We start from the raw sequence: 15,096 nt of genomic DNA on the forward strand, positions 1-15,096 counted from the left end.
AGTCTTAGTTTTGAAAAGACTCCATAAAGTGCGTAGTTCGTTCAAAGTGGGACTAAAACTTTTAATGCAAGTCGGTACACGGTGGCCGAATGTCAATGACATGGTTCAAAGTAGAGGAGAGATTGACTGCATCACTATTGGTCTTTGAGCGAGGTGTTGATGTGTTGAAAGTACCAACCTGTCTGTTCAACAGTTGGCACTCATCAGTATCACACACGACATGCAACCAGAGGTCTCTTCACAGTCCCCAGGTCCAGAACAGAAGCTGTGAAACACAGTATTAAATAGAGCCATGACTAAATGGAACTATCTGCCACCCCAGGTAACCTAACATAGCAATAAACCCAGATTTAAAAAAACAGTTAAAAGAACACCTTACGGCACAACGGGGACTGTGAAGAGACACACAGACATTTTTATGCATTTTCTGTTGTATTATGCATTGTATTATGTACAGTATGTGATACATGGTTGGGATACGACTGTGATCTGTACTTGTCTCACCTGGCAGTCTTAAAATTATGCTCTTGCTGTGGGTTGCTCTGGATGGGAGTGTCTGTTAAATGACTCAATTGTAATGTAAATGTAGTGCTATGTATATTTATGTATATTATATATTTCATTTGTTGTGTTGTTTCCTGTTGTTGTGTTGTTTCCTGTTTGCTGTGTTGTTTTCCAGGAAGTGTAGTCCCTGCCTTGGCAGCAACTAATTGGGGATCCTAATAAATATTAAAAATACAATGTAGAAACTGTTTTCCTACATTGGAACGACCTGCAGATGTCTTCTTTGTTTTTTCTTTTTTTCTTTTTTGACTTATTTTTGTTTAAAAAAAACATGTACTTATTCTCTCTTGATGACAACAAATTGCTGTTGAATTCGTAAAATAACAGTTCAGTATGTATTTACTCATTTTCGATATTCTGAAGTAAAAACTGACCCTGCCCAATGTCTGTACAGGAGGCTACACCTGCAATTCTGCTTATCTTGCCAATGCTTTGATTGAGTCTCAAGAGCTTAGCTGATTCTCCACCCATCTGCTCTACCAGTTACTGCAGTAAGCAAAGCACTGGGTCATGTTCTTTATGCACCAAACAGAGGAAAACAGACTAAAACCAGGAGGAACTGCCTGGGCTTGTCCGTTTCAAAAAGTTTCAAATTCAAGTTTTATTGTAGTTCAGTAATACTGGTTAATAAACGATCATTGGGAGTTCTTGTGTAAAAATCACAATTAGAGCTCCATGCTTAGAAATCCCCAATCCATATGCGACTTGAGCATTTTATGAGAAACATATTTGGTTCTGTAAGGGTTAAAGAAGTTAAGCATCTGTTCTGTGCTCCCCTGCAATCCCCGACATTTGCCTTGTTTCCCTGCGCTCCCCCTTCTCACTCCTCTCCTAATTCGCTTGGAACTCAGCCCAGAGAAAGCTAGAAAGTCCAATCTTTTTTTAATGATTTCGACCTTAAACTTCTCTGCTTTTCTCAGTGAAGTTGTTTCTATCTTCTCGTCATTGTTTCAAGCAAGTTGGGATAGCTGGTACTCACTGTCTGGCTCCATTAGGATTTTCCTCTCAAATTCATTAAGACGAAGCCAATGAGTTGACTGCCTGGTTAGTCAGCTCCACTCCATAACCTAACCGCTTATGTTCATTCTCCATATGATATTATATGAATGCAGAAATGAACTGGCCATAGGGCAGTGCGGTCAAATGTCAGATGGTCTGGTCCATCTTTCGTCCAGTTGGCCTGTCTGGGTTTTCTGGGTGGGCTGGTGTGTTCATACGATTGACATGCAGTAATTTCTATCTTGCCTCATCCATGGAAACTAAGTGATGCTGTAGACCCATGGGTAAGTGGGGTGAATAATCTGCACTTCAATGGAGAGATGAGTCTCATTTATTTTGCAAGTTACACATTCAACAACAGAGGGCGCTATTATGTCACATTAGCCATATGCACAGACAGGTCATATACAGTACAGATCACTGGCTACATGCAGAACAAGATATCAGTACAGCTGAATGCATGGTCTCTTGCTGTGATGGGAGCAGTGTTTGTGTTACTCCAAAACAGTACATCTAGAATGCTAAAATATGTGCAGCTGTAATCAGATAAAGGTGGATCATGAAAGTGTAAATGTTCCATGGTCTAAACTAAGTCTGTGAATATTTGGTGTATGTCATTGATATGTCAGCATGAACCATCAACAGAGTGATTAGACCAGTAGCATAGTCTGTAAACATACAGCAAGTGAAATATTAAGCGTAGCGTAAAGATTGATCAGATCCAGTAGTGGGATTCTGTTTGTTAAAGCTATTCTTTTTCACAATGGAACCGGGTGAGAGTTACAGTATATAAAGATTATGCTTTATGTGGCTCTTGGACACATGTTGAAGAGCCAATCACAGGTGCCGAAAGATTCTCTCCACACACAGATCATTCAGCTCTGTCTTATCTGTCACATGACATGGGGAGTGAAGTGGAGCCGCTAAATAAGTCTCTTGCATTCCTTATCTCTTTTTGCACGTGTTCAAAGGGAAAGGGAGAAAGAGTTACTATGTCGCCCTTCTCTCAAAATGTTATATTTGGGACCTCTAGAGACGTTTTGTGACAGGTATTGTGGGTTCATTTAATTCAATCTCTCAGTGTTGCTGGTTTCCCCACATGACACCTCTTGGGTTATTCCTTTGTGTAGTAGAGTTGCAATAACTCTGTGTAATAGAGCTGTATGGACGGTGTGATTGCCAAGTTTTCTGTTTCAGTCAGCTGCCAAACGTGAAACTGACCAAAGGGAGGGGAGAGGGCTCTGAGGCATTTTAATTTACAGCTTTAAAGTAACTCTGGGCCAGCAAGACAAAAGAAGGGAAATGACACTGAAAACAATGGGCGGGCGGGGGGGGGGGGGGGGGGAGAAGGAGAGAAATGACAAAGCATATGGGGTTGGGGAAAAGAGTGCAGGGGAGGAGTGGAGTGGAGACCCTTAACTTGGACGTGAGAGGGGGAATGACACGGAGCAGGAGAGAGAGAGAGAGGATGCAGAGGAGAGAGTGGGAGCAGAGAGAGGGAGAGAGAGTTTGCCGAGTAGTATTTGATGTGTCGAGCCTCTCTTCCAAGCAGCTTCTCGGAATCCAGTGTCACTTCTACCTCCTGGAGCCTCTCAGCTTAGCCGTCTCTCTGCAATCAGGAGTCAGCAGGCAGCTGCCCAGCCTACACACACACACACACACACACACACACACACACACACACACACACACACACACACCAATAGCTCTGGAGATGAGCAGCACAGAGGCACTTCAAGAGGCTGTCGGATACACATTCACCCTAGGATAGGAGTGTGTTTTCTATCAGGTAAGGTCAAACATTTGCTTTCAGTGCTAATACTGTACTTCTATTATTTACTTTGCCTCTTGCTCTGTCAAAGGTATCACATGCATTGGCTGTGTTCATTCAGTGTCCACCTTTTAGATTTCAAGACAATTGCTCATCAGGATGACAGTCATACGTACAATTTTGTTTCCAGGGGATGAAAATGAGACTTTTAGCCCAAAAACATGTTTGCATTTGCCGAGAGCCTATGCAGATGATAAAGTTGTTTACAGTGCATGTCGGCCATAGTTTCTCATGAACCCCTTGGACTGTTGCTTGCCAGATCAAACATAAACAACAAGGCTGGAGCAGAGGTTTGACTTCTGCAGGGCGATATTTCAAAACAAGTAAGCCTCATGTCTTCTCACAAGTCTGCAGCCTCCGTGTTTATTTTTCAAACTCTGGCACGTGCTCACGGAAAATGGTGAGCCCCAATCTATCTGATGGGAAAACTTGAGGGGACTGAACGCTTTCAAGCTGTGCTTTCCACAGGTGGGGGAACCTCTAGCTTCGAGTTAAATACTGTATAACGTTGCATGGTTGTGTAGAAGTGGTGTTTTTGTTTACTGTACACTAGGGCTCTCTTTGGGCTAATTTATCTTGGGGTTTCTCCCAGAGATTGCAAAGCAGATGATGTCTATTCTGAAGTGATACCCGCTTTGGTGTGAGTAATGAGGGCTAACAGAGCTTTGACACACGCTAATCAAAAGCAGCCTCCAGTCGGACAGGTCCCATGTAGGCTTATTAGCAGGGTGACAGGGAGGGTTGCTGCAATCCTTAATTTAAAGATAAATACGACAAAATTATGAAAAATGGCTAAACTATGCCTCTTAAAAATGACTGAACAATGCCTTAGACCCAGGACATGCTTTCAATGGTGCTATCCCACTTAGTAGTGTACTATCATCATAACCCTCCACCCTCGTCCACTCGATCCCACTCACCCACCCACCAATCCCCATCCCACCATTTCTCCACCACAGCCCTGCAATTCGCATTGATGCCATTTTGTGAGAACCTGAAACTGAATTCCAGATTAAACTACTCACTTGAGAAATATAAAACTCTGAAAGGGAGAGAAAATCCAAGCCAGGAATGAATGTTTCAGTTCCAGTTGTGAGAACAGTTTTTTTTCCCCCATACCGTATGGCGATGGAATTCAGTGGAAGAGGTAAATGTTTTTAAATCAAAGTGAAAAATAAAGACGTCAGTTGAGCAGCTCTCAGGATCCATTACCTTGCCTAGACAAGCCATTAACATGAAATTCACTGTGCCAATAGCCTTTTTCTCTTAGAGTGTAGGTCTGTCTCTGTGATGATAGTTATTCTTGTAAATCGGGACAATCCCATCTTTTTTCTTCATTTTAACAACATTTGTTGTATATTTGTATGGACCACAGTATCAGCTATCACACCATGTACAGTGCTTTTAGAAAGAATTACCACCCCTTGAAATTTTACACACTTTGTTGTGTTACAAAGTGGGATTAAAATGGATTTAATCGTCATTTGTTTGTCAATGACCTACACAAAATACACTCTGTCAAAGTGGAGGAACACTTAAAAAATATAATGTAATTTATCAGATATTCAACCGCCTATGGCAGCAATTACAGCTGTGAGTCTTTCTGTGTAAGTCTAAGAGCTTTGCACACCTGGATTTTTTTACCCAATTGGTACAGACTTGGGAGAGGCAATGGTCTAGAGCCATGCGTCCTCTGAATCACAACCCAGCCAAGCCACGCTGCTTCTTGACACAATGCCCACTTAACCCGGAAGCCAGCTGCCCCAATGTGTTGGAGGAAACACTGTACACCTGTCAGGTGTACACTGCGCCCGGCCCGTCAAATTAGTTGCCAGTGCATGATGGGACAAGAATATCCCTGCCGGCCAAGCCGTGTTTTAGGTTATTGTCCTGCTGAAAGGTGAGTTTGTCTCCCAGTCTGTTGGAAAGCAGCCTGAACTATGTGTTCCACTAGGATTTTGCATGTGCTTAGCTCTATTCCGTTTCTTTTTATCCTAAAAAACTCCCTAGTCCTTGCCGATGACAAGCATGCCCATAAAATGATGCAGCCATTGAAAATATGGCTGCATCATACTTGAAAATATGAAGAGTGGATATGCCCCAAACATTGTATTCAGGACATAAAGTTAATTTCTTTGCAACATTTTTGCAGTTTCATTTTTGTGCCTTATTGCAAACAGGATGCATGTTTTGGAATATATTTTTTTTATCTGTACAGGGTTAATTTTTTTTCACTCTGTCAATAAAGCCCCACTGTGGAGGTGTCATAATACCGATAAAACCTAGTGGACAGACAGAGAAATGGATCTTATTGTTTTTCCACCATTCATTTTCCCATAGGCGATTTTTTAGAAACACTTAAAATAAGGGCTGTGTTTTCGTATAGGCTTAGCCTACGTGATGCTTTGATAACCATGTGAATCTCTCTCGGACAAGATGAATTTTATCAATATATTGCGCAGTCCACTGCTGGTTGATGCATGCGACGTCTGAGCAGGGGAACGTAACCAATATCTGCGGTGCTGCTCGTGGCAACGTCCTCTCAATGGGACCGTAAGATTCAGAAGCTTGAAAACCACATTAGAAAAAATAGCTTAAATAGCTTAAATTCGATTTTTACCTAAAATGTAGACAATTTATTTTTTAACTGAACATAATTCATGATGGTTTTATTTTATTTGTAATTCCTTTTGGAGTCAAAGATAATAATTTCAGTATTGTTTTTTCAAACGGGTTTATTAGTTATTCTATTTCAGTTTACGAAATAGTAATTTTATGATTAGCTTTTGTTTTAGTTTCAATTTTAGTTTACTATAATAACCTTGGTTTGTTGATAGTATGACCATCTGTAGAGCATCTACAGATGGACTATCCGGACTGTCCAAATAAGGTGGATTTATGTCAACTCCGTCATGCACATAATAAACTCCATGGCAGCTAGCCATATTCCAAGATCTTCATTTCAATCCCACCAAAATCGAATATCTTAAGTAAACAAATTAGCATTCCGGAAAGGAAACGACAACAAATGACTGTCCAAATACTGTAGAAAGTAAATGGGAAAAATTGTAAATTAATATATAAGAACTGTATCGTTTTACTGAGAAAAATAAAGCTTTCAAATGAATTACATATTAGATAATAGGCCATATAAGAACGGCATGTGAAGATTGACTAGTACAGTTAGTATAGAATGTTTGGCTAACAGAAAACAAATGGAATGTGTTAGCTAGCATTAGCAAAAGTTTGCAAACTATTTATTTTTAAGAATAACACATGGCCTCTGCGTGCCCCATGTTCCCTCCTCAACCCCCAGGGATGAAGCCTCCTAGCTTGTAGTGCACTACATAGGGAATAGGGTTAATTTGGGACACATCCACACACATCCCTCCCTGGCTTCGAAATAATACCCAGAATGGTGCCTAACACCCAAAACATTGATTACTCTGAGAGGAAAAAATGTGTACGGAAATGTGTTATGGAAACATCCTCAGAAGGCTCTCTTGTAACAGTAGGCCTACTGAGTTGCAATGATTAACTAGACATTATGATAGAGTTAGCCTGTCCATACCCAATAAAGATATGGAATAAGATTGACCAAAACAGGTCGGCAGTAGCTGTTCATTTATGATAATTAATAGGATTGTGTCACTTTCTGGGGCTTTGGAGAAAAATTGTGTCACTTTCTGTGGCTTTGGAGAACAATGGCATCTACTACAGGAAGGTATTTGTGGAACTATGCCATGGCACACATAGGAACATTCTATGCACCCCCATCCTCTGGAGTCAGATATCCGGTTTTACTTTTCCAGATGACCATTTACATTAGTAATGTATGGAGGCATTGGCATATGCCCCTAAAAAGGTACAGTGCTGATAGGAAACAATACTTTATCATGAAGTTATTGAGCTAGGAGTTCTGCTGAACGTTAGTTGTTGTGGGGGCAAACGTTTTGCAGTGACTTCAATGGCTATACTTCCCACTGGTGTACCAGAGCATTTAATACTGATTCTTCCCCTGTGAATTCTTATTTTTCTTCCCGCAATGGGATTTTGCCTCTGCCTGGAACATAAGTCGTTTCAAAAATAAGAATGAGGAGAGAAGTAATAGAGGAAGGATGGGAATGGGATGCAGGCCTGTGAGTGTTTTGCATTTCAAGCGAGAGCCAACATCCCATTGCCTCCAACTGAGGTGTGTGTGTGTATGTATGTATGTATGTATATATATATATGAGAGAGAGAGAGATTTTAAAAAAGAACACTCACTGGACAGTTTGTACTGTCCTCTGTGCCCTTTATTGTATCCATTACAGCCTAAAGTAAATAAGGTCCAGTGTAAGTCGTGAATGTCCCTTCAGGGCCACTGTACAGGAGCCATGATCCCAGGAGTCTAGTCATGGGGAGACATGGGGGAAGCTTGTTATGCTATTCCCTATGAACATGTAATGCACTATTTTTGACCAGGGTCCATAGGGAATAGGGTGCCATTTGGGATGCAGCACTAATACAGCCCATCTGGCATTCCACACAAACAGGATGCAGGGCACCAGTAGCTCTGGGATCCATTAAAACAAAACAGAACGAAAATATCAACTTGAAAGAAGCCTTGATTGAACTCCTTGTCTCTGTCTGCCCTGTCATCTCTCAGGCTTTCAAAGTGGCTCTCTACAAATACCAAAGGGGAGAGAGTTTGGGCTCGGGTTTAAACCAAAAAACCCAGCCTTTATTTTTGTTGACACTGTGGAAATCGTGTGCATGTGACCCTCTTTGCTTCTAAAGGGAATTGTTAAAAACATTTGTTTGTTTCCCTGAAACATTGACTGTTTAACCAGTCTCCTCATCACCAGTTTTAAAGGCCCAGTGCAGTCAAAAATATTTTCCTTATTTCATATATATTTCCGCACTATGAGTTTGTAATAATACTGTGAAATTGTGAACATGATGATAATGCCCTTCTGGTGTAAGAGCTATTGGTAAGAGCTGCCTGAAATTTCAGGCTGTTTTGGTGGGATGGTGTGTTGGCCTTCCAAGGTGACATCACCATGCAGTAAAGTAGTTAATAGACCAAAAATAAAGACAGTTCCAAACCTCTCTGGCAATAAGATAATTTTCAGATAATTTCTTCAGTTTTACAGCTAATTTCCTGCAATTCTACACATTTTGTAATGACTTACAGTATGCCATGTTAATATGATATCTGAGTGAGAATGATTAACAAAACCAATGGGGGCAGCCTGGAGGTCAGGGCCCCTGGGCATGTGCCCTTTGTGCCAGGTCGGTATTCAGACATGATTACTACTACTACTAAGTATAGATAGCTGGCTAGATTAACCACCACTCTCAAAATTGTTAGCTGACATGGCTAATTGAGTGACTGTCTGTGACTGACATAACGAGAAAAACTGCTAATGCACTACCAAATTTCGAAATTGTACCTGGTATTTTCTACTATTCTTATACTCTCAATAGTAAGTTGAGACCCCGACTGAGTCACCCCCACCCGAGTCACCCCTCCACCCCCAAATACAAAAAATAAATAATAATATTTTTTGATTTGGGGGTGGCGGGGGTGACTCGGATTGGGGGCCCCCTAGCGACCACTTACGTCGCTTAGGCTTGGAACTGGCCCTGCTCATCACATTTTATTAGCATGTTTTTTTGGGGAAAATAACAGTTGTTTTTGAACAATATGGTGATCATAATGATGCAGAATGTTGCATGGGAAAGACATTATATTCACATAAAGTCAAAATGCACAAAACTTTTTTCATATAAAATATTGAAAACTATCATCTGTTTCTATGCAATTTTACCTGCTGGCTAGCGAATAGCCAGACACATAGTCCTCCCTTTTCCCTCCCTATGCCAAGCACTGCATTCAAGTAACACATGACAGAATCTGACATCTTTTCCAGGTTTGCCTTCAATTCACAGAGTCAGCAGGAGAGTACATTAGAATGTATTCCTACCACACTCTGCACACGCATGTGCACACAAGCACACACACACACACCTTAAATAATTGCCATTGTCTGTCTAGACCGACGACACACATTTAGATTAAGATAAATGTATTGGTCAACTGCAATTAAGGTCCAACCAAAAGTTTACTTCTGCTTTGAACCCACCCCATCGAAGTACACATACACATATACAGGTCTTGGAGAGGTGCGGGACATCCTTTGATGCTCCCACAGTATAGACCTACATGAATACCCCAAGAACCGTCTTTTATGTAAGTCAGGAAGTGGAGTCTTTCCTATTTTATTCTTAAGGATAAGATTTTCGTAACAGCTTTGAATCAAGATGTCGCCGAAGAACATGGCTGGCGTTTTACATTCTCCCAACCAATTGTGGTATTTTGTTATTTTTGTTTTGTTTTGTGTAACTTATTTGTTTACTTATTGTGTACATAATGTTGCTGCTACCGTATCTTATGACCGAAAATAACTTCTGGACATCAGAACTGCGATTACTACCAAGACAGTCGTGAAGAGGGCACGACAAAACCTTTTCCCCCTCAGGAGACTGAAAAGATTTGGTATGGGTCCCCAGATCCTCAAAAGTTCTACAGCTGCACCATCGAGAGCATCCTGACCGGTTGCATCACCGCCTGGCATGGCAACTGCTCGGCATCTGACCATAAGGAGCTACAGAGGGTAATGCATATGGCCCAGTACATCACTGGGGCCAAGCTTCCTGCCATCCAGGACCTATACAATAGGCGGTGTCAGAGGAAAGCCCATAAAATTGTCAGAGACTCCAGTCACCCAAGTTATAGACTGTTTTCTCTGCTACCGCACGGCAAGCGGTGCTGGAACTCCAAGTCTAGAACTAAAAGGCTCCTCAACAGCTTATACCCCCAAGCCATAAAACTGCTGAACAATTAATAAAATCACCACCGGACAATTTACATTGACCCCCCCCCCCCCCTCCATTTTGTACACTGCTGCTACTCACTGTCTATTATCTATGCATAGTCACCCCCACCTACATGTACAAATTACCTCAACTAACCTGTACCCCCGCACACTGACTCGGTACAAGTGCCCCCTCTATATAGCCTCATAATTGTTATCCTTATTGTGTTACTTTTTATTATTACTTTTTATTTTAGTCTACTTGGTAAATATTTTCTTAACTCTTCTTGAACTGCGCTGTTGGTTAAGGGCTTGTAGTAAGCATTTCACGGTAAAGTCTACACTTGTTGTATTCGGCGCACAAATAAAGTTTGATTTGATTTGAATGTCTGAAGTTACACCCTATACCCTATACACAATGTACTCTATTGGCCCTGGTCAAAAGTAGTGCACTCTATAGGGAATAGAGTGCCATTTGGGACATTACCTGGAAGATAGATATGAACGGCCTTCCTATTGTCAAGAGAAAGGTTATAACTGATGAGCACAATACTAATATGGGGAAAGGGCAACAATCGTTCAGATATAATTTCTCACAGTTGGCACTACAAAACAGGGTTTGACTTGAACTTTAGAGGCAGAAATGTCATTTGATTTACATTTGATTCACTTTCAGCAAATAAATAATGCTGTTAATTATGCCATGATGAAGATATGACAACAATAAGGGAATGATTAAGATGCCATGATAAATCATGCAGGGGCCAAGCTCATCACCGAAAGGGAACAGAGAGCAAGCATGGAGAGAGGCATGCAGCATCTGGAGAAAACATTTTGACTAACCATTATATACCCAAATATCTCAACAACAACAAAAATGTAAACGTTCCCTGTATGTGAACGATGTGTTTAAAGCGTCTCATCGTTCCGGGTTACAGAATTAGTATCAAGGTTTAATGGGTATTCACGTTATGGGCCTTTTCTTTACAAGAGGGTCTCTCTGGTGAGGGTTCCAGTGGTTAGCCCGTGGTCCAGGTTGTGTGTGTGTGTGCTTATTTATGTGTTTGTTATTTCTTTGAATGTCTGAGTGTGGGGGTATACATACACTATATAAACAAGAGTATGTGGACATCCCTTCAAATTAGTGCATTTGGCTATTTCAGGCACACCCGATTCTGACAGGTGTATTCAATCGAGCAAACAGCCATGCAATCTCCATAGACAAACATTGGCAGTAGAATGGTCTTTACTGAAGAACTCAGTGACTTTCAATGTGGCACCATCATAGGATGCCACCTTTACAACAAGTCAGCCTTCCCGTGGAGGCTGTTATAACAGCAAAGATGCCCATGATTTTGGAATGAGATGTTCAACGAGCAGGTGTCCACATACTTTTGGTCATGTAGGGTATGTGAGTATTGTGTAGGTATATTGGGGGAAGTGTATAGCCTAAGTCTGTCTGTGTGTGTTTGTGTCAGGGTCCCCTCCTCTGGGCACTATTGTGGACCTTTCTGCCCATTGGGGAGGCTGTTTCTTAACAATTACTGCTGACCTGTGAGTGATTTACACAGTCTCTGTGTGGGGCTGGCTCTGGACGTTTGAGTAGCCCCCTTATGAGAGCCCAGCATACGTCATACCTCTCACATGTAAACATAGGCCCCCTTCTCCAATGTACACAAGAACATGTGAAGCTGGAAACACAAGGAACTGATTTGGGGCGTGTCTCTTTTTCCCTCTCTCTTGGGTGGGATGCGAAGAGTATTCACACAGTATGTTTGCATGTACAGCACCAGTCAAAAGTTTGGACACACCTACTCATTCAGGGGTTTTTCTTTATTTTTCCTATTTTCTATATTGTAGAATAATAATGAAGACATCAAAACTATGAAATAACACATGGAATCATGTAGTAACCAAAAAAGTGTTAAACAAATCAAAATGTATTTTATATTTGAGATTCTTCAAAGTAGCCACCCTTTGCCTTGATGACAGCTTTGCACACTATTGGCATTCTCTCAACCAGCTTCATGAGGAATGCTTTTCTTGAAGGAGTTCCCACATATGCTTAGCACTTGTTGGCTGCTTTTCCTTCACGCTGCGGTCCAACTCATCCCAAACCATCTCAATTGGGTTGAGGTCGGGTGATTGTGGAGGCCAGGTCATCTGATTCAGCACTACATCACTCTCCTTATTGGTTAAATAACCCTTACACAGCCTAGAGGTGTGTTTTGGGTCATTGTCCTGTTGAAAAACAAATGATAGTCCCATTAAGCGCAAACCAGATGGGATGGCAAATCACTGCAGAATGCTGTGGTAGCCTTGCTGGTTAAGTGTGCCTTGAATTCTAAATAAATCATGACAGTGTCACCAGCAAAGCACCCCCGACCATCACACCTCCTCCTCCATGCTTCACGGTGGGAACCACACATGCGTAGATCATTCATTCACCTACTCTGCGTCTCACAAAGACACGGCGGTTGGAACCAAAAATCTCAAATTTGGACTCATCAGACCAAAGGGCAGATTTCCACCAGTCTAATGTCCATTGCTTGTGTTTTTTGGCCCAAGCAAGTCTCTTCTTATTATTGGTGTCCTTTAGTAGTGGTTTCTTTGCAGCAATGAAGGCCTGATTCACACAGTCTCTATTGAACAGTTGATGTTGAGATGTGTCTGTTACTTGAACTCTGTGAAGCATTTATTTTGGCTACAATCTGAGGTGCAGTTAACTCTAATGAATTTATCCTCTGCAGCAGAGTTTACTCTGGGTCTTCCTTTCCTGTGGCAGACCTCATGAGAGCCAGTTTTATCATAGCTCTTGATGGTTTTTGCGACTGCACTTGAAGGAACTTTCAAAGTTCTTGAAATTTGATATTCATGTCTTAAAGTAATGATGGACTGTCGTTTCTCTTTGCTTACTTGAGCTGTTGAAAAAATTCCACAAATTAACTTTTCATTAACAAGGTGCACATGTTAATTGAAATCCATTCCAGGTGACTACCCCATGAAGCTGGTTGAGAGAATGCCAATAATGTGCAAAGCTGTCATTAAAGCAAAGGGTGGCTACTTTGAAAAATCTTAAATATAAAATATATTTTGATTTGTTTAACACTTTTTTTGGTTACTACATGATTCCATATGTGTTATTTCATAGTTTTGATGTCTTCACTATTATTCTACAATATAGAAAGTAGGAAAAATAAAGAAAAACCCTTGAATGAGTAGGTGTGTCCAAACTTATGACTAGTTCTGTACATTTGGATGAAGCGAAGTTGAGGTAGAGTTCTGATTGTTTTTGATATTGTGTCTCTGTTAGCCTTACTCTCTAAGTCTAAGTGAATGCACATGCATACATACCCATACACCGATAGAATTGAACGATGTGCTCCGTTGCTTTCCTCTCCCTTGTGGTTGGAGGATGAATTACGTACACAATTGCAGGATGTTATCTCCTAGGAAACAACAATTCACGTCTCTTTACTCAACCACAGCATATGGAGAAACACTTACCTCTTGTCCAGTCAGTAAAACTCAAAACAAAAAGGTGGAACATTTTGTGCGCCCCCCCCCCCCCCTCCACCCTGCTCAATAAATGCTGCTTTCTGGGGATTCTGGTTTTCCCTCTGTAGCCCCTACCCCTTCACCTCCCCATTCCTCCATCTCTGTGAAACAGCTTTTCAGTGTCAGTGAAAACATGTATCTCGCTCTCTCTTACACTCTCTCTCACTCTCTCACTCACTCACTCACTCACTCACTCACTCACTCACTCACTTATTCACTCACCTATTCATTCACTTATTCACTCACTTATTCACTCACTTATTCACTCACTTATTCACTCACTCACTCACTCACTCACTCACTCACTCACTCACTCACTGCTTAAACATACGTTGCACAATGGACTTAATTGGGCTCAACAACTTTCATACGCTCTATTTCCATATAGGTCCAAATGTTCCAGAGTGTTTATACTTTACAAATGCCTCCTTAGGAGAGGCTCGTTGTTCGTTTTTTTTTTTTTTTTGCAAGGAGAGCAAAGAAACAGACATACTATTATGATTATCAGATTATGCATTGCGAGGCCCCGTCATCTGTGGCTCAGAGCCAAAGGAAGCTGACTGGCTCTTGGGGAACGGTCATGCTGGAGTTAAAGTGCATTGATGAGTAACAGTCCCCTGAGTGAACAGCTATGCTCAACATGCAGAGAAGAGAGGAGAAACATCACTTCCCAAAACAGTGACTTAGTAACAACGAGAAACACTCACTGCAATAAACTAGTGAAGGGTCGTTTGCGAATGAACTGCTCTTTTTGAATTACTCTTTTTGGTTAACGTCAGGAACCGGATCGCATCTGTAAAATAGCCATTCATTAGGTAGTGAGGAGACATCCTCATTCTGGTCCACACACCACTCAACGTAGAGCTGTTTGGCAGAAAAATGAACGGCTCTTTTAGGTGAACAGAGCCAAAAGATCCGGCTAACTGAAAAGAATGCTCATCATTACAATAGACAACATCCTCAATCAGTCAAAGAAAACTAAAAAGGTTTACACAACGCCAATTCTTTCTATAGTGATGTCAACTTTTTAAGAATGTTTTTTATATATACAGTCATGGTCAAAAGTTTTGAGAATGACAAATATGCATTTTCACAGTCTGCTGCCTCAGTTTGTATAATGGCAATTTGTATATACTCCAGAATGTTATGAAGAGTGATCAGATTCATTTCAATGAATTGCAAAGTCCCTCTTTGCCATGCAAATGAACTGAATCCCCCAAAAAACATTTCCACTGCATTTCAGCCCTGCCACAAAAGGACCAGCTGACATCATGTCAGTAATTC

The 15,096-nt window shown here is 41.2% G+C and overlaps 1 protein-coding gene across 5 annotated transcripts in view; it reads left to right on the top strand.

Moving 5' to 3' along the window:
- Positions 1–2,980: 2,980 nt before the first annotated feature.
- The window catches only part of LOC139370695 (RIPOR family member 3), a 65,882-nt gene continuing 53,766 nt past the window's right edge, over positions 2,981–15,096 (top strand). The window contains exon 1 of one of the 5 annotated variants that reach the window (XM_071110325.1): positions 2,981–3,352. The gene's annotated coding sequence lies outside the window, so the exon portion shown is untranslated. Of the gene's footprint in view, positions 3,358–3,709; positions 3,863–15,096 lie in introns of those variants that run through there. The other 4 variants (XM_071110326.1, XM_071110331.1, XM_071110327.1 and 1 more) reach the window with 4 other exon arrangements.

Source organism: Oncorhynchus clarkii, chromosome 17, assembly GCF_045791955.1.
Source record: "Oncorhynchus clarkii lewisi isolate Uvic-CL-2024 chromosome 17, UVic_Ocla_1.0, whole genome shotgun sequence".
In the NCBI taxonomy this organism is placed as follows: domain Eukaryota; kingdom Metazoa; phylum Chordata; class Actinopteri; order Salmoniformes; family Salmonidae; genus Oncorhynchus; species Oncorhynchus clarkii.